At 46.0% G+C, this 25,713-nt stretch overlaps 1 protein-coding gene across 6 annotated transcripts in view; it reads right to left on the bottom strand.

Annotated features, from left to right (window-relative positions):
* Znf536 (zinc finger protein 536) overlaps nucleotides 1-25,713 on the bottom strand; it is a 453,184-nt gene that overhangs the window by 332,815 nt on the left and 94,656 nt on the right. The window lies entirely within an intron of this gene.

Here is a 25,713-nt window from a genome sequence, read left to right as displayed (position 1 = left end):
CTCTATGCATACTGGGAAGAAGAAACACCCGAAACTCTCCCATAAGCCTGGCTGGAAGATGCTATGAGAAACCAGCTTCCAGGATAAAAACAAGGACCTGGTGAATCCCTCACTGCAGAACCATAGCGCGGTCCCCATTCCTTCTGTTTTATCTTGACCAAGAAAGTGTAGCCCACGTTTGTATCATGTTAAGAAAGAAGTGAAAGAAGGCTGAAGTAACCAGTCTTAAAACTAAAGCTGACACCTAAATTCCCTGTAGGGAGGGGCTTCACCGTGGGAGGAAGAGCACGACATAGAAACAGCACATGGAGCAAACATGAACATGACAGGACCTTAGATGGAAGGAGAGACTTCAAAGGGAAGAGGAGAAGGAGAGACGTGCTCCTGAGAATGAGAGAATGGGAGAGAGCCACCGCCAGAGCTGTCTCTATAGAGAGTGTCTTTCTTCTTGGACCAAACACCTGCGCTGCTCTCCTGAGGAGTCTCAAACCAGTTCACTGAAGAAACAAACTTTTACATGCAGGAAATTTCACATCACATGATTTAGTTCGGCATAGTGTACTTGTGAGTTCTCACAAGTCACAGCCCAGACCTATTCTGAGTTCTCTGTCCAAGATAGGGCACAGGGAGGCATGGCCACATGCAGGCTATGGGACCACGCCTAGTGATGCAGCAGCCATGTTCTCAAAGGTCATTTGCATACTACTTTCACCCTGTGGGGGCATCTACTCAAGCCTGCACCAAGGACTAATTAAGGTTCTCTCAGACTGACCGATGGAATTCCCGAAACCAGTCTGTTTCATTTGATATAGAATTGCCATAAACAATAGTCCATATGCTGCTCCCAACTATGTAAGTAAACAGGCAGGAATATATCCAGAGAGGAACATGGAGACAGTAGGCAGTGGAGAAACAGCCAGGAAGGGAAGAAGCAAGCACCAATACTAGGTAAGTGGTCAAGCATTAAATCCTCCCGTACCACTGACTGTGGACCTTGACTGCTCAATAGCCTCTCTTAGCCCATTTCCTCCTCTGTAAGATGGGGTGATGGTTATAAGAATGACTTAGACTGAGAGAATCAGTTCACTAAAAACAATAATGGGCCCAGGACACAAACAACAGCTACTATTGCTGTCGATATTCTCAGACAAAAAGATAACCTAGGAGGTGTTCTAGAATGGTTCATCTAGCTAGTGTCACACACTGAATGTTGACTGGTAGAGTCTCATTTACATGAGCAGTGACAGGCCACAGGGCTAAGGAACCAGGACACTTGATCATCGCCTAGCTGGACATAATTTACCATCTGAGATCGGGAATCCATACCTTCTCCTTGCCTTGAGTTTCCTAACTGCTCAATAGCATAACTGAATTCAAGAGTGTCCAGAGAGCTTCTAGCGGGGGCCGGGGGAAGAATTCCCAAGACTCCCATGGGCCCATCCTTGGAGAACAAATGCCTTCCTCACTTTGTCCTAAGCCAGCAGGCAACTCACACAGTAATGGCCTCCAGTGCTCAGCTTCCAGGCTCAGCGCTGACACAATGATGGACAGGCAAAGCCAACAACACCCAAAGTACAAGGTCCACCACTAGTACCCAGGAGGGAGGGAAGAAACAGGCACATGGAGATGCCAGCATGAAGTCTGGGTGGATGGTGATAATGCCCTTGTGACCTAATTGGAAGTACCCCACCCTAGAGTCGCCTCTACAATACTTTGACTGTGTCCTCTGAAGCTCACAATAAGGCTCTGGCCCATTTCCACCAACCTTTCCTACTTGTGGTCATCCCAACTCTCACTTCAATCTGTTACCTTAAAAATACTGAAGCCAGTATCATTCTAGTGCACGTGGGGTGGCCAGCCTCTTGCTGTTTCCCGACATGCAGCCCAGAATTCAGTGACTGAAATTTCAGGGGCTGCAGAAGCTTGCATCTTATCCAAAGCAGCCTAGCTTCTCCAAGGATAGATAGTTTACTATAACACAATAAATGAGGTCAGCTACCGTTAAAGAAAAGAGGTATATCTTAGGGTTTCTATTGCTGTGAATTTCCTATGGTGTCTACCATGATCATGGCAACTCCTCTAAAGGAAAACATTCAGTTGTGGTGGCCTGCTAACAGTTCAGAGGTACAGTTAATTCTCATCATGGCAGGGAGCATGGTAGCCTGCAGGCAGGCATGGTGCTGGCTGCATCTAAGCTTAAGCAAGAGACACCTCAAAGCCTAACCTCATAGTGACACACTTCCTTCAACGAGGCCACGCCTACTTCAATGAGGCCACACCTCCCGAAAGAGCCTCTCCCTATGAGCTTTGGAGGTCAAATACATTCAAACTACCTCAGGTGTGATCTAGCTCATCATTCTGAAGATTCTGGAGACTAGCATTTGCTCAGGTCTGGAGAGGACCTCACGGCAAGTGGCAAGAACACTCGAGAGGGAACGGTACCCAAATGGATCACAAGAGAGCATTTTACAGGGCCAAGCTTTCTTCCTTTAGTTTGCTTTGGTTTTATGAGAGCGTCTCATGTAGTCTGGACTGGAACTATTTTTATTTCTTATTCATTCATTTGTTGCTATTATTACCATTATTTGTACTTGCAGTGGGAGCGATTGAGCCCAAGGCCTTGCATGTGGTCAACAAGCATTCTACAACTGAGACATATCTCCACCCTGTAGGCTTACTCCTATAACCACTCCTATCCCAGGAGCTCAGACTTCCAAGGGAGCTTATCTCCATCTCTTCCAAGGGTAGCACCCTGCAAGCCTCGCCTCTTAAAGGTTCCATCGCCTCTCAGTATTACTATAACAGAGTACCAAGTTCCTAACACGTGACCCCTGTGGGACACACGCAACCATATTCAAATCGCAGCTGGCCTGTCTCCCACATAACATATCTAAAAGTCTGTTCAGTGGCCAGAGGGATGGCTCGGCAGCTAAGGACACTTGCTGCTTTCCCAGGGGACCCGCTTTCATTCCTGCCATTCGCATCACGTGGCTCACTGTCCCCTGTCACTGCAGCTCCGGAGGATCTGATGCCTTTTTCTGGCTTCCACAGCCATCTTCACCGGCAGGCACATACTCATAGAGACACTCACACATACACATGTTAAAAGGCTGCTTACAACGCCTACCCACCCCTCAGCTACCCACAAGTCAGAACTCACTCAAAAACCCCAGGGACTTGTGCTCACATCCACATATGCACGCTAAATGGGGGACCTTGGATTCTTTGGAGGGCTCCCAGTCAGCAGCCCAGCTGTGGATGGGGTCTTCTCAGAGTAGACACCTTCCTGCAGTCATCCCCGGACCCAAGTGCAGCCCTGGTGACCTGAGGCGGCACGGGAAGGTCAGTACACAGAGCTTGGCTATTGGTCGGAAGGACATGCTCCCACCCCAGGGACCACTAGGTGTGGCTTCGGACAAATATACACACACACTCCACGCCGAAGTTTGTTTTGTATCGTAAACACACAGTCTCTAAAATAGGCAATGTTGAGTCTCTGGCACAAAATGAGGGTATGAGAGTCAGTGTTTACAATCCCCACAACCCTCCAGCTTGCAAACGCTGCAGGAAATGTCCCCAGGAAAAGCACTCTCCTTAACCGTGGCTGCTTGTCTTGTCCAGGCCAGTTGGAATGATATAACCATAGAAGGGCTTGGAGGGGCACAAATCTGTCCCTACGGGAGTCAGGGAGAGCAAAAGGGACAGGGCAGCAGTCCCTGGGGAGCCCTGCACGGACAGGACAGTGCCTGACCACCTACAGAACTGACCAATTATGGCATGGCTACTGAGGCTGCAGTCCTGTTGCCAATCCTGGCCTTGCAGATGCCCGGATTATGTATTCAGATATTTACCACTCCTTGGTATTTATTAACACAAACAGGATAAGAAAACAACGAAAACCGTTTTTCCTCATTTCTTTCCATTGTTCTGCGTGGTAACTTTATTACACATTTGCTCAAAGTAAGCTGCCAATAAAGTTGGATAAAATTAAAGTCAGGCTGGAGATTTTTTTTTATTTCTCTTCAATAATTTTTCTCAGGTTGTTTTTATTTTCATAAGGATTTGAGACGTGGCACTAGCGGTGCGGAATTTCTCTGTCTAGGTAGTTACAACTTCGGGAGAGTTTATGAATTCTAATTTCAGTCCTTTAAAGATGAGTTAGATTTGACGGCTTGCTCTTCATAGAAGAGGCCCGTGGAGCTGGGTGTCTTCAAAGCGCACGACATAAAGCCAGGATCTTCCATACTGCGTGGAGACTTAGAAATTTTCTATGATTCCCGATTCAGCAAAACTCCAGAGCAGTACACAGTCCACAACCCCAGTGTCAATGTTTGTTTGAATATGTGATTTCAAGAAAGAGAAGGTTTTTAAAGATGGAATTTGTGAATAGGCTGAGATGATTCAATTTAAGAGAGCAAAACCCAAAAAAAGCATCTTGGGGTGAAAATTATGTACGCTAGTAATTTGATTATAATGAAAAGCAAACACTGTGTGTCATCAGCAAACAATAGGAATTTTTATGCAACCAAACATTTTTTTGGGGTGATCTAACTATGATTTATACATCTAAAGTGATAAATTTAATCCCATCGCCGGTAGATCAATTGCAGGTATTATAGATAAAACCAGAATAAATCATCCTATCGCTGTGTCGGGAACACAAAGGGCCGATGGGAGGGGAGTTCTGACTTGAAGTTGAAATCTGTTCTTAGGCTTCAAGAGGACAATGTGCCATGGGGAAGTTGAACATATACACAAAGTCATCCGACCCAAATATGCTAATGATTTTTATTGGTCGAATCTTAAAAGTGAGGTTTATTTTTATGAGTATGCATTAATTAACCCAGCATGTCCTATCTTCCAGCCTATCTTGCCAGGGACTTTCATTTAAGATGTTTATTGTGAAATGTTTGCATTCTCCACATTTGTGGCCCACACACAGATTATTCCATACTTTGCTTCAGAGCACTTTAGAAAGTTAAAAGGAGTTATTGTTTTTGATTAATACCATTTTGGGGCAGTTTAAAGACCAAAAAAAAAGTGGGGGAGGTCCAAAACCTAGCTCTGCATAAGTTCTTCAACATTGAAAAAGAAAAAATAAGAATCTGTGCATATTGCACACTGCACAAAGAGACGGGGGTGGGACTGGCCAGACGTGTCCTAAGGTGGTGTTCTGAACCCTTGTGGAGCAGTGAAGGGGCACCATGCATCCCTTGGGAGAAAAAGGAGATCGCTTCTAGAAAAGAGCTGCGGCATGGTGCCATGCAGATGGGCGTTCTAAGGCCCCGATTGTCATCTTTTGATTAAGAAAAGGAAGTGATTTCACTGAAAAGATATTCCCCTCTTGTGTTGTTTTGTTTTAACTGAGTTTGTACTTTCCACTGAACTGGACATATTTATTGAGACTCATAAGTTCCTTCACGGTTACCAACATCACGACAATCTTAACAAACTATCTTTTTTCTTGGCCAATTATCTAAATATCATAACTATAAAATATCTTAAAACAGTCTCTGTACTGTAAACATCTTAGCTACAAAGCTTTGAGTGTAAACAGTGCGATACATCAGGATGGTTTTAAGCGATGTTATAAAAACTGCTCTTAAAATCTAAACAAAAATGTAAAGCTTCCATCTGTTTTATGATTTTTCCACTGCCGAGCGGCTGCTGTGTGCCAGTTCACTGAACCGTGGCTTGCTAAAGAGATTGCTGGGGTCACAGATTGCAAAAACAAAGAGCATGTCTTTAATGCTGGGATTTTTTTTTCCTCCTCAAGTCTTCCTGACATGGCTGGAAAGGAATTAGGAGCAGCAGCGGCAGAAGAGAGAAGCCACACACAGCCTGTTGCAGGAGGAAGCCCTTCTCTGGGAGACTCTCTTGTGCCAAAAGATGTCATTTCGGCAATTACATCGGGTCCTTGGGTGACTGGATAACCTGCAACCTCCATCCGCTCTGACTTCCTCAGGGATTTTTCTGTTTTGGCCCTTTCTGTACAAGTTAAAAATAGACAGCAAATTGCACACTAAGAAAAAGCATTCAAGGCTTATTTCCGTGCACATGTGCAGGTAGGAGATGGAGACTGTTTCAGGACCTGCCAGTTCTCCCTGCTCCAAGTCCTGCTCCATGGGGATGACAAGGGACCTAGGCAGGTAAAAAGTCTATGTAAAGATACAAGAAGGAAGCCAGCCTTGCATGGTAACCGGACACTATGACTAGACTCCGGGAAGGCAGATGCTAGAAGCAGAGTCCACTCCTCGGGCATCCTCAGCCCTAAGTGCTCACCCTGTTCCTCAGATGTTTGTGGATGCCCTTGACCTACCCTGGGGGTGTTCAGTGGGGATGCTCCCACATGGATAGGTGGGATGGGGATGAGAGATTCAGAAAGGGAAATGGAGGGACAGAAGAACCACAGAAGATGGTGTATCTCATGAAGTCCTGCCCCCGGAGGATGCTGTCTCCCAGAGAAGCAAGCTTGGCACAGAGGGTAGGGAAGGGCCAGCCAGGATTCCTGGGGATGTCCTAGGGAGTGAAGGGTCTAGCCACTTGCTTATGACATGCCTCGGATGCCCAGCAACACTCACTGTCTTGTCCCTAAGCCCACTTCTTAAGAATAACAGCCAGTGTGGCACTCCCAGAAGCAGTTTCAAGTGAGGAAGGCTTCAGGGCAGCCCTAGGGCCAGTCTTGGCCGTGTTCCTTTCACAGGACAGACTCTGGAGCTGGAAGAGGGCAGGTGACAGCCAACAGGCTTCATGGCAGGACTGTAGGGACGCAGCCTGCCTGCTCTAGGATCACAAATTCCTATTAAACTTCCCCACAGTGGGCCTCCCAGCTGGATGCTCTGGGTCAGGAGCCTGAGCCGGTATCTGTGAGGAGGGAAAACAGTGAGCGCTGGAATAAGAGAGGAACCACTGCTTCTCTCTACAGTGGCTTCACCATCTCTGTCTCCAATCCCTCCTCCACACTCCAGGATGGCAGCAACACACACACACACACACACACACACACACACACACACACACACACACACTTTGCAGTATATCCCTATGCCCATAAGAACAGCTTCCAGATTTCCAGACAGATCACCTGCTAGAGATCTCCGCCCTATGGTGAGCCAAGCTCCGTCACCCGGCACACAGAGACCCGCTCCTGTTCAGCTCCACTCTGGAACACACACTGCCCGTATGAAGTTTGTACGCGTGTCTCCCGCAGATGATGATCCAGGACCCCTCAGTGGGGGGTCAGTAGCTATTCCCCACAAGCCCCTCAAGCTGTTCTTAGATTTTCCTTTCACTCAAACCTGCAATTTCCCAACCCAGAGCCCTGTGGAATCAGCCAGGGTTACTGAGCTACAGTACTTTACAGCCCCAAAAGGAAGGTAGATGCCTGGTAGAGGGCATAGCAACAGTCATTTCCTTCACCCTTCAGGTGTTTTCTAAGTCAAGAGTGAGCAGAACAACCCTCCACAGTGGGTCTTGTATCCTGACTTGAACATCGGGGAAACCGAGGCATAAGGAAAGATGAATATGACATCATGCAGCTCCTGAGACAATAACTCCAAAATCCTAGAGAAAAATAGTCAGAACAGTTTGCACAGGAGAACGTGTCAATTACAATCAGGTTTCCTGTGGACAAGTGGGCCCCGTTCAGACCATTAGCCCAGCTTTGGAAATGCTATAGGCACTGCACCCGCCAGACAAGAGGTGAGGACACCAAAGCCAAGCAAGGTCAAGTCACTCACCCAAGGTGAAACAATCAAGCAACGAGAGCCCGAGGATTCAATCCCAGACTATCCGGCTCCACTCTGTGCCTCTCGCCACATGGTCTATCACCATCATCATCACCATCATCATCACCATCACCATCATCCGTGGCAAAGCGCAGTTAATTCTTACAATGCTCCTGCCGGGAGCCCAGCCCACTGATGAGTTCTTTAAATGCCATGCATAATTATTTTAATTTCTATTATTCACTTTATCCCCACTACATGGAGACTGAGAAACTGGGGGCCCGGAGTGGCTGTGTCATTTAAAAAAAAGATCAGAGAGCCCCAACAGAAGTCCAGACTGATCATGTGTGCCTATAATTCCAACACTTGGGAGGCTGAGGCAGGATGAACGCAGATGGAAAGCCGGCCTGCGTTACATAGGGAGACTTTGAAGAAGGATAGGGTAGGGAAATAAGCAGAAAGCAAACCCAGTTTTCTATCAGTCACGTCTCTGCCTCCTACAAGGGCAACGAGGGAAGCTTCCTCTTGGGACTTACCCTGGGATCCTAGCCATCTCTCTGGCCAATGTCAGCAAGGGGATGGGCGGGGACAGAAGCCTAGATTGTACGCTGTGTCCAGAAAAGCTCTGGGTGCTGTGGCCACTCGCCCGTGTGTGCTTCTCACCAGGGCTAAGCTTCATGATAACAAGGGTTTATCCTAAGTCTAGCAGTGGAAAGCAGGCCAGGAAAGGCCTCGTTTGCTGATGGACAAACCGAAATCCACAGTCCACACAGATGGAGGCGGTGTTGGAGCCACTGCAAACACTGACCATATTTAGGTAGGGGGGTGGAGTGGAAACAACGGTATCGGGCTCAGCGACCAGATTTCTGGGGCCAGCTGGGAGTGTGCGGTGCCAGCCCCATCCTCCCTGGGCAAGCAGAGCCACCACGCTGTAAGAAGAGGAAAGAAGATAAAGTGGAGAGACAAACAAGAAGGACAGATGCCATCATGCATTCTAAGATCCTCCAAAATGGGCTTCCAGGATCAAGACCTGGAAGAGACAGCCCATGTCATCATAGACCTACAAAGTCACTAGCTGTCTTTCTCTGCCGATGTGTAACTTGGACACAGACAATATGAAAAATGCCAGCGGGTCAGGCTGCACTTTCCTCGAACTAATGGCTAATGAAGTTTGGGGTGAGCTATTTTGAAAGCAGCCCACACAGCATAACCACACGCCGTCATCAGCTGCTGTCCTCAAATGCAATTTCATTCATAATTAAATATGAAAAAGCCACCACCTTAAAATAACATCGGGGGTCACAGCTAACGTTTCCAGCTCAGGCCATACATGAGGGCCTCTAATGACCTCTCTGACATGGTCTCTAAATCTTCCTTTCTATGCTCAACCCCAGCCCCAGACACACCATCTAGAGACCCACTTACAGAAATATGTCTTCCAGGCGTGCATGCCTTCTTCCTCCTTTCTGCCTTGAGTGTCACCCAAGACTCCAAGAGCCACTTGGCCCACACATGCAGGTGCACACCTATCGTCCCGGCACTTCAGAGTAGAGGCAGGAGGAAGACAAGTTCAGATTCAAAGCCACCCTGGATTAAATAGCAAGACCCTGTATATATATATATATATATATATATGTATGTATGTATACGTGTGTGTGTAAGTACATATGCACACATGTGCACACACACGCATGCACACACACATGTACATGTGTACATATCCATTTGAACAGCTCCATTTAGAAAGATTCAATAGGATCCTAAGCTGCCTTTCAGAAGGCACCTCTGCTAACCTTGAGTTTCCAAAGCATTGGTTGACCCTCCCTCTGCCAAGGCTCCACACCAGACCCTAGCCCCTATCTTGAACTTTTAAGAATCATCAACATCCCTTGTGTTGGTGTTCCATTCATTCACCCATTCACTCGGCAAAGAAGCACCTCCTACATGAAATAGAAACAACAGTGATTGTACCAGACATGGTATTTGCCTATCTAGTAGCAACTTCTAGAAGGAGCAGGTAAACAAACACACCAAGACTATGCCACAGCCCTTTCCATCAAAACTAATGCCCTGTAGGTAAGTCCTACTACACACGCATGTATAGAGCACACATACACACACATACATGAAGCTGACTAGGCTGGGGAGATGCCTTGATGATTGACGTACTTGACACATAGGGTGAGCAGTACAGTCTGGATCCCCAGAATCCACACAAATGTCAAGTCGGCATCTACATGTAATTCCAGCCCTCAGAATGTGGAGAGAGGAGATCCCTGAAGCCACCTGGCTAACCAAAATAACCATATTGCTGAGTTCTGGGTTCAACTGAGAGATCTTATCTCTATGAATAAGGTGGAAAATGATTAAGAAAAAATTTCCAGTATCTGCCTCAGGCCTACACACACAGCTCCGTATGCATGTGCACATCACACAATATGAACATTCATACGCACATGTACACACACGCACACACACACATACACATACATGGCAGGAGGAGATGCTAACTGGCCCATAGTTCAGAGGATGTCTCTGCTCCCTGGTCCACCTGTGGATCTGTTGTCTAGAACAAATCTACAAATGCATTTAGAAGCACCTCTCCATCATTTAGTGAAGATGGGTATTTGGCCCGGATCAGTTCTTGTCAGTTTCCATGCCTCCTCTGAAGAGCCTGATGTTGATATGTAAGCTATAGCAACTAGAGGCAACCCATGCAAGACCAAGAGGGAGGAGGTCCACACCCTATGTCCAGGTGACCAGAAGACACCAGAAATTTTTTAAATGATCCGAGGATGGTTCGTAGATGGGGGAGCCATGGGCAATGCAACACCCCCCAGTTTCTCAGTATGTCCTGGCTAATGGGGAAAGGCCAGTCCCTGAGTGTAGGAGCCTGGAAGTTGGGAAGGAAATAGGCCAGGTGGCGCTGGGGCAGATGCAGCTGGCCAAAGACCCACTGCCTAGCTTAGTGCTTGCTTGGCACACGCCTGGTCCAAGTTGGGCTCTGCAGAGATACTGGGTAAGACACCTGGGTAGAGATAGTCTCAGCCTTAATTCCATTACTGAGAATAGAGATTTCACGGTTTCTCACACTGGACACCATTACTGTAGTTACTGACACAATCCCTCCACAGCTGTGGTGGCAGAAGGGCATAGCTAACATTTAGCAGGGTCAGAATTGGTAGCTGGCTTCTTGGGGCGCTTGTTTCTACCTGATTTAAGTTCTCCACACTCTGACCACACACTCCCTTTGTGACCATCTCACGGCACCTTTCTGACTTCCCACCCACCCTAGCTCCACGTCTTGCATGGAAAACATAAGGGCTAGTGAGACCATTATAATTTTACCATGAACAGCATTGGTCTGATCAAGACACAGGGAGAAGGCTCCAGGGTTCTCTCGTAGTTCCCGCTTCTTTAAATATGTTTACTAAGGGGGACAGGCTTGTATGCATAGGCCCAGCCTACAGATGAGAAGAGACAGGTTCAGAGGTAAATGTGGCCTCTCTACTTCAGGTGACGAAACCTCATGCTTAACCACAGGCCCTGATCAACTTTACCCCAGGGTCAGCCAAGACATTGTTCTTGAGGATCTCACTCTACCGGTCCAAGAGGTATGAAGTTAGTACTTACTTTTTATGCAAGAATTTGTGAAGAACGCCGAAGAAAGCTGGGTTTCTGGGGTTGTTGAGTTCACTAATTAACTTCCTGGGTGTCCAGCCAATAACTTTTTATGATCGTCTTTCTCTACCCATTCCCAAAATTTGCCCAGCTTTGGATCCAATTTGAAGTCACAATCAATACTCAGATCACTGGAAAGATGTCTCTTTCTGCACAATGCAAAGAGAATGCTCTGAGACCCCCAGTCCTCACTCCCCGTTGGCCCAGCTGTCTCTTTACCTGGTGGCTACCATGCTCATGTGAAGGGCAGGCTCACTGAAGGTTGTGGGTGTGTCGTCGTCCTGTGTCCATCCGTAATCAGCAAATTAACAGCTTGCTTGTGTAGACACTTCTATTTTCAACCTGAAGGGTGGTTTGGGGGTTTCTTTTAAATTTAACTATCCTCATTAAGGATTCATAGCACACCCAAAGAGTGATTTTTTAAAAAATCATCTCTGCAGAAAAGGAATATCAGCAAAAAATAATCACTATTCCAGGCTCAACAATGAGTCCCTAATGAGGACAGCAGTCATCAGTTAAACAAACATATCATTAGGTTGAGAATAGATGTGTCAACACAGACACGGTCCACTAATTTGTGGGGTGGGGTGTCTGGGGTTGGTCTCAGTGGGGTCCAGAGGGTGGGTGGGTGTTCCCAGGCAGAGTGCTAGGTTTCTTTCTCAGGTAGAGCATAGGGTGTGGGTGAGTTTAGGCCACATGGAAGATGCTAGCGGGACTTTTAGGCTAAAGGTAGATAAGGGGTCCCTCTCCAAGAAATGGGGCAGATCTACAGCAGTGAATTGGGTTTAGCACCAGCATGGAGTCCGAGGAAGCTCTAGACAAAGAGAGTAATGGGAGGGTCACAAAGAAGTCTGTCTTCCTCAAAAGTCCAACCACTATGCTGACAGAAGGCACCAAGTTTTACCCTGGGTCCAGGGAGGGTTTCTTCTTAACTCTCCCCCAAGGTAAAGGATGCTTCCTGCTGATCACCACAGGCCTGTAGATTCCCAAGGTTTACTATCAGCAGCTTCTATGTGGCCCAGTCATCTACACCTGAACATGACTTAGAATCCGCAATGGATTTCACAGGAGATCCAACAGAATCTTCAGCTTTCTCATCGGGGACTCACAGTCATCCAGATACAAACTGGGGCTATCGTCAGAGTAGAAGCCTCCAGTGATATTCAGTCTCCAGTGTCGACTTGACTGCATTTGGAGTCACCTAGGAGACACACCTCTCAGTGGGCCTGTAAGAGCATTTCCAAAAAAGTTTAACTGACAAGGTGCGCAGCACCACCCCATGGGCTGGCATCCCAGACTGAACAAAAACAAAGAACTGAGTGCTAGGATTCACCTCTGCTTCCTGAGTGCAGATGCAATGAGGCCAGCCATTTCGTATTCGTGACACAGTTTCTTCCCCACCAGGATGGACTGTACTCTTTCTTAATCTGTGGGCTGAAATAGCCCCATCCTTTACTAGGTTGCTGTTGCCAGGTATTTTTTAATAGCAACAGGAAAATTAACTAACATACAAGACCCAGGATTCATGGATCATGAGAGCATGGGAGCATGCTCTTTTTCAAGGTATTTATAGAGGGTTTCACACATACCAGGTACTGTATGAGAGTCTAGTGTACAGCACAGACCAATGAATATTTATTTATGGGAAGGAAAAAGATGGTAAATGGATTAATAATTTGGATAATTATAGATTGGGTTAAGGCATTATAAATTAATATTATTGTAAGTGGGGCTAAGGGACAGTAAATAATTACACAAATTTTACAGAGGGGGGAGACAAGACATGCAAAGGGCTGTAGAAGGGACAGTTCTGGTAGAAGGGACAGCTCTGGTGAGTATAGGCAGGGAGGGTGCTCACATTTCCATACAAAGTTAGTCACCTTCACATTGCAGAGGTTCCTATCTCTAAGGCAAGAAGGGCTGTGGCCTCCTGTTCCACAGAGCAGGGAAGAGTAGACAGAGTCAAAGGAGTTGGGGACTGATGCAAAGGAAGGATAAGGAGCATTCTGGGGTGCTTCTCTTTTCTCATGGAGACAAGACCACCCACAGCAGGTAGAGGAAGGAGAAGATGCCGCACTGCCATTGATGAGAACAAGCACGAGAGGACCCTGGCTGACCCATGGCATATGAGTGCCCATACGTGGTACCCACTGTGGTTGAAGATTCTCAGCTCAGTGAGATTCACCAGTTAAACTGGGTGCTTTGCTCCTGCAAAGCAAAGTATGAGGAGCTGCCACAGGATAGGTGGAAGGCTGAGTCCCCCTGGACTGCAAGGGCACAGGAAAGAGATGCCAGGGAGCTGAGGATGACTGTGAGAGTCATGAAGCCGAAGGACACAGCGATGGGGAGAGGAAGGCACCAGACGGGTCTTATGGTGAGGACATGGAAGATCTGACAGAGGAACGACCACAGAAAGTAATTAAAGGAACAGAGGGTGGTGATGGCCCAATGTTGGAAGCCATTGCAGGCTTTGGTCACTGCCAAGCCATAGTGAGACTACGGACTGGGTGACTGAAGTCAGGTAAGTTTCTTCCAAACAGAAACTTTAATGGGAGTGAGAAGATTAGGAGGTGCAGTCGATCATGCTGGATGCAGAGCTGTGATGCTCTTGGCCAGAAGCTCCAAGTGAAAGTGTCCCTCTGGAAACAGCAATACCAAGGTTATCATTAATCCATCCTGCAATACAGTCTCATTGGAAATGGGAAGTGTTGTAATGGGACATAAGAAAGCCAGAAACTACTGCTTAAGAATTGCTAAGCCAGACATGACAGCTCCTGCCCACTATCCCAGCATCTGAGAATTTGAGGCAGGAGAATTGCCATGAGCTTGAGGCCAACTTGGACTACATAGTGAGTTTCAGGCCTGCCTAACTAAAGAGTTAGACCTTGCTTCAATTCAGGGAGTCGGGTATCAACAGTAACAAAACCCAGTATTTTGTCACAAAGATAGATATTACTTTGATTTCTTGGTGTCAGTGACCTTGAATCTGTGGTTTCCCCAACACATTGCCAGAAAACTCTTGAGATGCAAATCCCGAAAGCAGTTGCAGAAAAAGCAGGTTTGTGTGGTGAAAATCCAGAGCCTCTGCCTCTCCTGGCTCCAGCAAGGGCTTTGTGGGCCTGCAAGCCACACCCTCCCCAGCAGGGAGCCCTTGGGAGTAGAAAGCCAGGCTCTATGTCAGCAGTGGGAGCCACCCAGCGCTGTGTTATCTACGCCTTTCTGATGCTGAGGCACAAACCTGCAATGGCTATGTTCTAAGAGCAGGTCGAGGAAGCCAGGTCTCCAGCCCTGTTTCCCAGACATGAGCTCAGATGGTGGGGAACCCTGGAAACAGGAAAGGAGACCCTTTGGAGGCAGAGAAAGGTTTCAAATGAGGCCCCTTGATTTTCCACTTCAAAGTCATCTATCGTTCTGCCTCTCTCGGATCCACACTCAGCAGCTACTCTCTCAGGGAAGGCAGATACAAACCCGAGCTCACTACCACCCTTGTTCACAGAACCAACCACTAGAGAGGGGATTTCTGCCCTACTCATACAATTTTTTTTTTCATTCAAGTTGCTTACACTGTCAAATTTATTTTAATATAATTCCCTGGGCCACAAACCTGGACAGGATCAGACTTGGTACAATTAATATTTAACATGTGGGCACCCAGAAACCCCTGGCATTCTGAAAATAAAGTATAAGACACATTACTCAATATTTAGCCAACTCAGAAAACTCGAGATGTGGTACTGGTGGTGATGGGAGCCACTGCAGTAACAGAAGCAGGGGATTTGTTTATTGAGGGCCTACTGTATACCTGCCATAGTGGTATTTCATTTTTAATTTTTTAGTGCATTATCTCATTTAGGTCACAAGTTAATAAAATATCACCCAAAACATATACTTTTGCACAATTTTGTAATCAATATTTCTGCAACTTGGATAGTTCAGCTCCATAATAGCCAAATCGATTTTGATTTTTTTTTTTCCCCTCAGAAATGGAGATAGAGAAAGCATCGTTGTCACATGCAGTCCCGATAAGTCAGGTCATGCCTGTGGAGCAAAATATTCTGCCACAGTAAAAAAAAAAAAAAATCTCCATTAAAAAAATATCTGTTAGCCAGGCAGTGGTAGTGCACTTGCACTCCTTTAATCCCAGCACTCGGGAGGCAGAGACAGGTGGATTTCTTGTAGTCCAGCCTGGTCTACAAGAGCTAGTTCCAGAACACACTCCAAAACTACAGCAAAACCCTGTCTCAAAAAATAAATTAGCTACTGCATGGAAATAACATAATCCAGAGAATGGCAGTTCAGAGCAGTGTACCTGCACAGGCAGAGAGACCCCCCCCCCCAGCTGCAGTCTGTGTGGTTCCAATAATGGCTTCACCCAGGCATGGGGGGTGCACACCTGCATCTTAGCACTAGGGGACAGGGCAGGAATGAGGCAGGAAGTCTTAGGATTCCAGGCCTGCCTTGGCTGCATGGTGAGACCCTTCCTCCAAACCAAACAAATACAAGGTAACCCCAGCAAGTACTTGCAAGGGCTATAAATTAGTGGTTCCTTCAGAGACTTTAATTGCCACTCAGAAGGGTCTTTTACTGTGTCAGCCGGCCCCATCCACTTCACAAAAACAGAACTCTATTACGGTTTCTCCGTATATTCAGGGCTATAAGCAGACAGTTGGTCTAGTGGGTTTGAAATAGATCCCGTCCCACCACCCATCCCCTAGTTCCACATCCAAAATTCCAGATAAGCCTATTTCCTACTCAGAGAGCAGAGTTGGCTCAGATTATGTGTGTCCCCCACACAAAGGACATACTTTCAGCAAGCGGGACCACATTCCTGCCCAGCAAAAATATTTCCCATAAGCTGATTGTCCCGGACCTGCCGAGTCATTCTCAATGAGGCTCTGTTCTGCTGTCTGCAGATGTGTGGCCTGTGTTCCCAGACATAGCTTGGGACAGGTATTTACCTTTGGGGAGGTTAGAGAGAGGCCCTGAGCCAGCTCTTGGGACCACTAAAAGGGTCATCTAAAGCCCCTGGTTTTCTTGACCTTGGGAGAGCAAACTGTCCAGCAAGACTTATTTTACTACTCTCTCCCATATTCGCGCACCCTTCAGCGGTCCTCTCTCTTCTCACTGTCAAAAATGCTCACGAATTCTGCTGTCACCAGAGAGAAAAGAGGGAGTGGAGAGGTATGTGGGGGATCAGGAAGAGTGACATTAAAGAAGCTAGCATTTGGAAGTACCTTTTGATGGTCCCTAATTTATAAAGGTCACCACTAGCAGTGACCTTTATGAAAAGTGCACCCATTGCCTGATGATGCTGGTCCCATGAGCGATGGGAAGGTGGGGATATCCAAAAGGAATCTCTCTTTACAGCTATGAATATGCAATGGATTTTTTTTTCTCCTAGAGAAAGGGATGCTGGCCTCTCATGTTTGCAGCCCACCGTTCTGTCCCTCTGATAGGGTGGGCTCACCCAACAGACCTTTATTTCAGAAGCACACGTATGGAGCAGATAACTACTTGCATTCCAAAATGATCTCCCATGGAACCTGCGTTAAGGCTGTGTGGACAATGGAATAAGACACCACCACCTATTGAATAAGAGACTATTAAGAGCCAGCTCTTCCCTCTGGCCAACGTTGAGAACTTCCATTCAGTGCAGATCAAGGGCAACACAGAGCCGGCAGAGAGGACCACGTGGAGAATCCACTGCCTTGCCTGGTGTGCAGAGGTTTTCCTATGAGGAGAACAGGAACCCACATAGTGAGGGGTCCTCAGGCAGCCATATCCAGCTGGTAGCTCTCCCAAAGGCTCAGACTGCTCCTCATTCAGCCTGGGGAGGCTTTCCCTGCTGACTCTCCAAGCTCTATGGTCACTGCAGCCCAGCAATTCCTCTCCACACCCACAGAGGAGTTGTGCAGACCTGAGCACTGAAAGCGCCCCATTGCCCAATGCTAAGCTAGTATTTGAGCAGCAATCGCCATGCTCAGTATGCACAAAAGTCTTTCACTCTGTACTGGGCTCCGTGCAAGGTGTTTCGCGTACATTACTTCAACTGTACCCCAAAAGTAGAATCCTTCCTATCAGAGAGGAAACAGGTACACACAGAAGACTTCTACCTAGGGCTCCCAGGCTGGTGGTATGGCCCAGTAGGGGGTGTGGCCCAGTGATAGAGCATTTGCCTAGGCAAGTTGGGGGTGTGGTATGGTGGTAGTGTGCCTAATAAGCTTAAAATCCTAGGGTTTATCCATTCCTCTTCCTCCTCCTTCTCCACCATCACCACTACCACCACCACTACCATGGCCACCATTACCTCCACCACCACAGCCACCACTACCACCATGACCACAACTACCACCACCACCACTATGGCCACCACCACTACTACCCCCTTCCACACACACACACACACACACAGACAATCTGACAGGTCCATGATAATCACAATTCAAGGAGCAGGGGACCAGTTCAGCTTGTTCGGACTGGTGTCCAAGTTGTTGGAAATGTGCCCTTTATGATAGGGAAAGTTAGCTGGTAATAAAAACCTGCCCTCCAACCTTAAGAGTCATTAGGATTGCTAATTCCATTATCAGAAGGCAAATGCATTGCCCACAGAATAAAAATCCCCACAGTTCAAGCCATAGAAGTTGCAGAGCTGGGTGCCATATCTATGAAGTGTGGCTGTGATCTGAGGGTGACCAAAACCCACCAAAACACGGTCCTCACTTAACAGAATTTAGATGCAAACAGAGTTCACAAGCAGCCCCTCCAGGAAGGGTGTGTGGCTGTTCCCTGAGGGCTTTTCTAGACGTTCCAAACAAAGCCTGCTGAGGGGGACCAGGGCAACAATTACAGCATGCAAGTGTCATGTGATTTTTGTCACTGATCTTTTAACATGCATAGCTGGGTTCATGTGTCTCCAATTCAAAATCTAAAATTGAAGTCTTATGTGGAGATAATTATAAGCAAAAATCAAATGCAGGCTTGAAAAACACTCTACTTCAGTCATACAATAACTGCTTGCAGAGAAGAGCCCAGATTCCCAAAGGAAGTAGGCATGAGACAGATTCCATCGGCTGGGGCAGGGGTCAGAGGTGAATGGGACTACAGGCCTCCGTCTTTGGCAATGTGGTGTGAATTCCGAGGCTTTGGACAAGAGTCTTATGTCTAGAGTCCAAGGAGACATTCATTCATTTTTAATCCATTTCAACAATAGTACCTACCTTCTAAAAAACAAAAAAACAAAAACAAAAACAAAAACAAAACAATGGTTTTCAGCAAACAGGCCCAAATTGCACATTAAAAAAAATTAATCTTTAAAAAGTGTCTTTAAAAGGCCATTTGTATGTGCAGTTCATCTTGGTGTACCATATTTTGAAAAAAAAATTGGCTTTCAGCACACAGGTTCAAACTGCACATTTAAAAAATTAATTAATGTTTTAAAGAAGTGTCTTTAGAAGCTCATTTGTACAGTACAGTTTATCTTGGTATGCCAAGATGGAGGCTCATGGCTATGTCTTCTTCCCATGACCCTGTCCTCATGAACCATCAGTAACTGACTTTAAGAGGATCCTGGAGAATCCACCAGAGGCATATGTGTGGCTGTTCAAACGGAGACCTGCCACCACAAGAGAAAGGGGACTGTCCCCAGCTCGGGCTTCTATGCTTGACACAAGGTACCGCCCTTTTCTACCCTGTCCTGGACACCATGGGTGACCCCCCGCCACTCCACCAGGGCCCCCCACCCTCCTCTCCAGGTTCCTCGCAGCAGGCAGGGTCTCCTGGTTAGAACCTCTTCAAAGAACCTGCTCCTCTGAGTTCTGCCTGTTTGCCTGGAGCATGGCAAGGGGTTAGCATCTGACCCCGGCACTATTAAATCTTTTTAAAGTTTAATCTTCGGGGGATTTCAACTGTAAATAAAGAACACTCCACATGTAAAAAATAAACCCACACTCATGACTTCATGCGTGACCCCGAGTTCAAGCTCTGTTTGTGATTTAGCGGAGCAGAAGACGAGGTATTCTGGATGTAGTCAGGGGGTGTGGGACTGGGCTCCCCTGAAGCAATGTAGAATGGCACAGGAGAAAGGGCAGCCCCTCACTCTATAGAGACCCGACACACCCAGAGGGGTGACAGACAACAGCCACATGTCTGCTGGGTAGTACAGATGGACACCCATGATCAAGCCTCAGCTCACCCCACACTGCCCACATCTGGAGTTTGTTCACAAATAACATCTGGACTAATCTCTTGCCAGTATCTGGTGCCAGGGCTACACTTCCATCAGGCCACAGAACACAAAATTGAACCCAAAATGCAACGTTAGACCTGGTACTTTCAAGAATCTGTGGCTCACTCCCAACAGATCACTGGAGTGGCCCACAGTAGGAGGCTTGGGATCAGAGCCTCAGGGGCTCTCTGCAGCCTGAGGACCACAGTCACCATACCCTAGACAGCCCTCTGCACAACCCACAGGCTCAATAGCTCTTCCCGCCTAACTCTTGCTAGAGCCCCACCATAGCCCCCAGTCCCAATAACACAGCAATTACCATCCATTTCCTATGTCAGAGATGAAGAAACTGACTCTTAAGAAAACCCACTACCTTGGAAGCAATGGCTATGAAGACTGCCTGCCTCTAGCCCTCTGATAAGGAACACACAAGGGCAGGTGTATTAGCTCCTATGTCTTTAGTATAACTAAATGAACGAGGCAGGCTGCTTTATGAAGGAGAAAGGTTCTGCAGGCACATGATTAGGAACTGTCCTGAGACAGCACAGAGCATCACATGAAGAGGCACACACAATATGCACAGGTGGGTTTATGTGTCTAGCTGTTTTCCTTTTTCCTTCCACGAGACTCCTGATGACTTTTTCCATCCTAATCACTTCCCAAGACCCTACCTGGATGACCTTCTACCCTCTTGAGATCTCACAAGAGAGATCACATTTTTTTTTATCCAGGAAGCTTAGAGGGCACACTCAAACCGCTTCACACTACAGCAGTACAGATGAGAGCCATACCCATACCGCGTAGCTAGAGTTAGCCTCTCCCCTTTACACCCTCAGATGGTCAGGACGGAACGTGAAGAGGGAGCAGTGTGCGCCGTGACTCACTATGTGTGTTGTTATTTCTGTGAGTGAGGAAGGCACAAACCACTTCCAATGACTGTGCCAATGCCCAGCGCTGATGCAGAGGAAGCTAGGACGAGAGCTCTTGCTCATTCAAGAACTCACAGCAGCTGTGGTTACCTGCACAAAGTCAAGCCAGTGAGGTTAGTAATTCCAGCGTGGAGGTGGGCAGGACTCCCGCGCCCCCAGAACTAGCTGAGTGGATACTGGCAGTTGATAGATGATGTGGCAAGGGCAGTCACTTTTCTTTTAGGTGTGATCACTGTAGGATTGACTGTACCTCAGTAACTAACTCCCCAGCTGCGGGAATATGGGCAGCACTTATTGGACTCATTGAGTTATCTTTGTTTAAAGAGAGGGGAACTAGAGAGATGGCTCAGTGGTTAAGGGCACTTGCTACTGTTGTAGAGGACCTAGGTTCAGTTCCCAAGCACAGGGTGGTTCACAATCATCTATAACTCCAGCTCCAAGGAATCTGGCACTCTTTTCTGGCCTCTAAGGGTACCAGACATGCATACATGCATGTGGTGCACACACATACATGAAGGCAACACGTGCAAACCTTAAAAGTTGAAAAGGATGACTTAAAGATGAAGGTCTAGATGGCAGTGGAGGTGCACGGAGGTACAGGAAGAGTGGGTGTGACTATGATTAGGATTCATTGTGTACATGAAACTGTAGTCACCCACTGTCCATCCAGCTCATGGACCCACCTATGGATGTACCCATCTACACATCATCTATCTATCGACCTACTCAATAACTACCCATCAGATGCCTATAATTCATCTATCTGTCCACCCACCCATTACCCATCCATCCATCTATCCATCATTCATCTATCTATCCATCTATCCATCCATATATCTTATGACCTGCCCACCCATTCATCCATCTGTCTACCCACCCACCCAATGTGAAACTTTCAAAGAAAAGGAGAAGAGTTAACTCACTCTACAAGTTATGAGTGAAATCCCTATGTTTCCCTCCTAGCCTTCTTCCCCTTTCTCTGTTTACAACCAAAGGTCCTACTGTACTTTATATGACCACTCTTGGTCATAACACCCTGATCAGTCTTCAGCAAGAAGAAGAAAAGACAAAAATTTTATGGAGAAAAGGCTCTGACTTCATTGGGGACAATGAACAGGAAATGACCACCTAATATCATTAATGGTAATCTCTTTATATGAGCCTTCCATTAGAATACAAAGAAAGTTGTGGTGTTTAGACACTTGTACCACCTAAAATACAATGAACAGATGTATGTATGTATATAAGGATGGGTGGACGGATAGATGGATGGATGGATGGATGGATGGATGGATGGATGGATGGATGGATGGATGGGTGGATGGGTGATAGATTGATAAGTAGTTAAATAGGTGGGGAAATGGATAGATTAATGGATGGGTAGGTGGGATGGATGGGAGGGAGGGTAGATGGATGTTGGATGAACAGATGAAGGATGGATGGATGGATGGATGGATGGTTAATTAAGCGAATGGGTAGATGAGGAAGTAATAGGTATACGAGTAAATTAGCGGGCAGCTGATGAGTATGTGGATGGAAAAGGATAGTGGTAGGTTCATGGGTTGGTGGATGATGGGTGAGTGTGCAGATGAATGGGTGAATGGATGTGGAGATGGATATGTGTGTTATAGATGAGTAAATGGGTGGATGGATGGATGGATGGATGGATGGATGGATGGATGGATGGATGATAGGTGGAGGAATGACGAGGAATGAGTGGGTAGGTAGACCTATGTGTGCTGAGTAAGTTAGTAGATGGATGGCTATGTGGTGGATAGAGAGGTGAGGGCTGAAGAAGAAATAGGTGAGTAGAAGGGCAAATGTGGACCGAAAGTCTGGATGGATGGCTAGAGGGAGGGACAATGATGTCCTTATCTTGCTCAAGCTAAGAACCCTGGATCTGATTCATAATGATGCCCCCAGTCAAGATCTGATACAGATCATATGTTTATTTTTTTTAGGCAGAAATGAATTATTCAGCACTTCTAAATCCAGAACACATCAAACCAAAAACGACACGCTCTGCGCTTTCCTCTTTCCCTGCATACTTAGAAATCCGTAATTTCTTTAAAAGAATAGAATTATTGATTGTGGGTGAATTAGCAACTCAAGAAAGATCCAGGATGCAAACTGGAGGTGAAGGGGGAGGTGGTATTGCCGTACAGGAGTTAAGTGCCTGAGGAAGGGACCATGCAGAGAGTAGAGGAAAGAAATGGGATGGGGCAGGGAGTGGAGGCACTTGACCATGTCAGGGCTGAACTTCCAGGGGGAATTCCTCACTCACACAGGAACTCACAATTATCAAGCACTAGATGTCTGGAGTTTTCCAGGAAAACTCAGTTCAGATGATGAGATCATAAGCCTTTTTAAAGACCACCCTGTCCCTGGAGGATATCCTGGTTTGTCAGGAATTCTAGGGTCCCTGTCCTGGGCTCAGAAAAAAAAAAAAAACGGAGCCGCTAGGACTGTGGCTCTTCTAGCCATTAAAGCAGAAGGGCATCTCAGATCTAGTATGTCTCTGGACGGTTTGTACTCCCCACCAGGTACCAGAACATCAAAGGCTTTGAACCACACTCACTTTCCCATTGGATGTTCTGACTTCCTACACTGTGTAAGGTACTGCTGTGGTCTAGAGTTGAGTGTTCCTGCAAAAAGCTAATGAATTAAGAGGCTTGGTCCCCATTTGGTAGAAGGTTATTGACAGAACTTTGCTTCAGGAGGGTGCTATATGGATTGACCTATTGATGACTGATGAGCTCATGGCTGAATAAGTTATTAGGAGGTGGAGCCTAGCTTGTTGGGGGCATATGCATGACTTGTTCTCTATAGATAGATAGGTAGACGATAGATAGATAGATAGATAGATAGATAGATAGATAGATAGATAGATAGATAGATAGATAGGGATATATAGATTCTACCTAACTTTTTAACAAAAATGCAATGAAATTAGCTGATCATGAACTAAAATCTCTGAAACCGTGAGCCAAAATAAATTTTTTCTCCTTTATGTTGCTATTTCTTGGGCACTTTGTCATAGCAGTAAAGGTGACTAACACAGGTCTAACCGAAGCCAAACCAGAATGGTGGCTGGAAGGTAAATTTCAGACCTCGGGTCCTCAAGAAGCCTTGTAGCCTTTTCCGTAGGCATTCAGAAGGCCACATCTGAGAATGAGGGGTGGCTTCTTGGGGTATGACAAAAGAAGCTCAAAAAACTTAGTGTGCTCCCTGAAATATTGATTAGAGTATGTTTATCAAATGAAGTGATTCAGGATAAAGGCCCTTTTTATACAAATTCAGCTCACTTCCTTAAACTTGGTCAGTCTTCAGGTACAGGAATGATCCACACATCCATTCTGCCCAGAAAAAGTCTAAAAACTCCTGGAGACAACAAGAAGTGCAGAAAAGCAGTGTGAGAAGATCTTGGCAAGGTGCCTTTCAGCCCAGCACTTGGGAGGCTGAGCCAAGGCAGATCATGAGTTTGAGACTACAGAGAAAGTTCCAGACTAGTTTAACTATAGACTGAGACCTTACCTTAAACAACCCAAATAAAATGGAATAAGCCAGGTGCGGTGGCACAAGATTTTATATCTGCATTTGGGAGGCAGAGGCGGGTGGCAGGCATCCCGTGTGATAAATGGGGCTACAGGAGATGGAAAAGAGATTTCCTCATGCCATACCTAACCTTGGAGGAGAGCCAGCTAGCATGCCCACTCAAGGGCCCTGAGAATGAAGCCCCCAGACACACAAGATTTCTTCCTGTGCCTTGCTGTACTCCCAGAATGCAATGCACTAGCCACTTGATGAAGTCTAACTGATCAAAATAAATGCCCACAGGTCCAATACATAGGAACACAGCCTTTTCCTTCATGAAAAGAAGCCAGGATCTGATTAAAATTGATTAGAATGAGCCCTCTCTCTATACGTCTACTTTAAAACTAATTCTGTTTAATTCAAAGATTAAAGATGATTAAAATTTTTGTAAGTTACCTAGAATTTAGGAAAAGTAGCGGTGGTGGCCATCCAAACATGGAGAGTTGCTGGGAAATGGCTTCTGCTGTTTGATCAATGTGGTTGGCTTTTTATTTGTTTGCTTGTTCCGGGGTTTTTGTTTTGTTTAGTTTATCATTCAATGGCTTTTCCAAGTCATCTTTGAATACCAACTACATTTCATCAAGGTTAGTAAAATGGTTAAAATAAAAAAAAAAGAAGAAGAAAAGAGACAAAATGTCTGAAAATGAGGATTGCCAGTAATATTGATGGAATCTGGTAATTTCTTCCCTGTGTCGTAGCAGATGAATCCAGGCTGTGTACTGCCAGGAAAGGTTTACCGAAACATTCCAGGCTATCAAAAGTGAAAGCCTACAGAGTGATCTCCATTTCTGTTTCCCCCTAAAACAGCACTAAGGGCAATGTTTGTTTTTTTTTTAAGTTTTATTAATTTGTAAGAAATTCAACTGCCACCCGAAAGGTCCCCGTACTTTTTAAACCCCCCAACATTAGCACAACCCCATCAGATGGGTGATATTGATTAATGCTATTAGCTCCTTCCAAATATATTTGTATCTTCGTCAATTCTGCCATTTAATAATTTTGCTAAATCTCAAAAAATGGAGACACAATCTCGCCTGGAAGAAGGCAGGCCTGCTAGTTATTTACAGATTGTAACATTTACATAAGAGTTTAGTTTAACAAGAGATACAAATATAGATAAAACCCTTAGGACTTCATTCTCTAAACTGCCCTCTAAAAATCTGCCCTGCAATTTGCAAACTGAATTTTGTGCAGACTATTCTTGGAAGGCTTTGTGAATTAGGGAGAACTAACTCAAAGCAAGGGCTGGCTAATCACAATTTTGCAAATTGTACGTAGCAATCATCCTCACATTGTGAAATTCCGATCTATAAAATGCTGATGTTTTAAAGTTGAAAAATAAATTAGCTCGCGAGAACTATTTCACCATAAAAAAATAAATAAATAAAATCAGTCTGAGGCTTTACGACTAAATTATTTGTTTAAAAAAAATTAAAAAATAGTCACATTGGAAACAAATAATAAATAAAGGCAGGATATTATCATCTGAGCATGTTCCTGCCCCAACCATCTGAATGAGAGAGAGTGGGGGAGATATGGGGGGAGAGACAGAGACAGA

This window comes from Microtus ochrogaster, unplaced genomic scaffold (assembly GCF_000317375.1).
Source record: "Microtus ochrogaster isolate Prairie Vole_2 unplaced genomic scaffold, MicOch1.0 UNK32, whole genome shotgun sequence".
Taxonomy (NCBI): domain Eukaryota; kingdom Metazoa; phylum Chordata; class Mammalia; order Rodentia; family Cricetidae; genus Microtus; species Microtus ochrogaster.
Note: the sequence above shows the minus strand (reverse complement) of the source record. Positions and strands in the feature narration are given on the sequence as shown.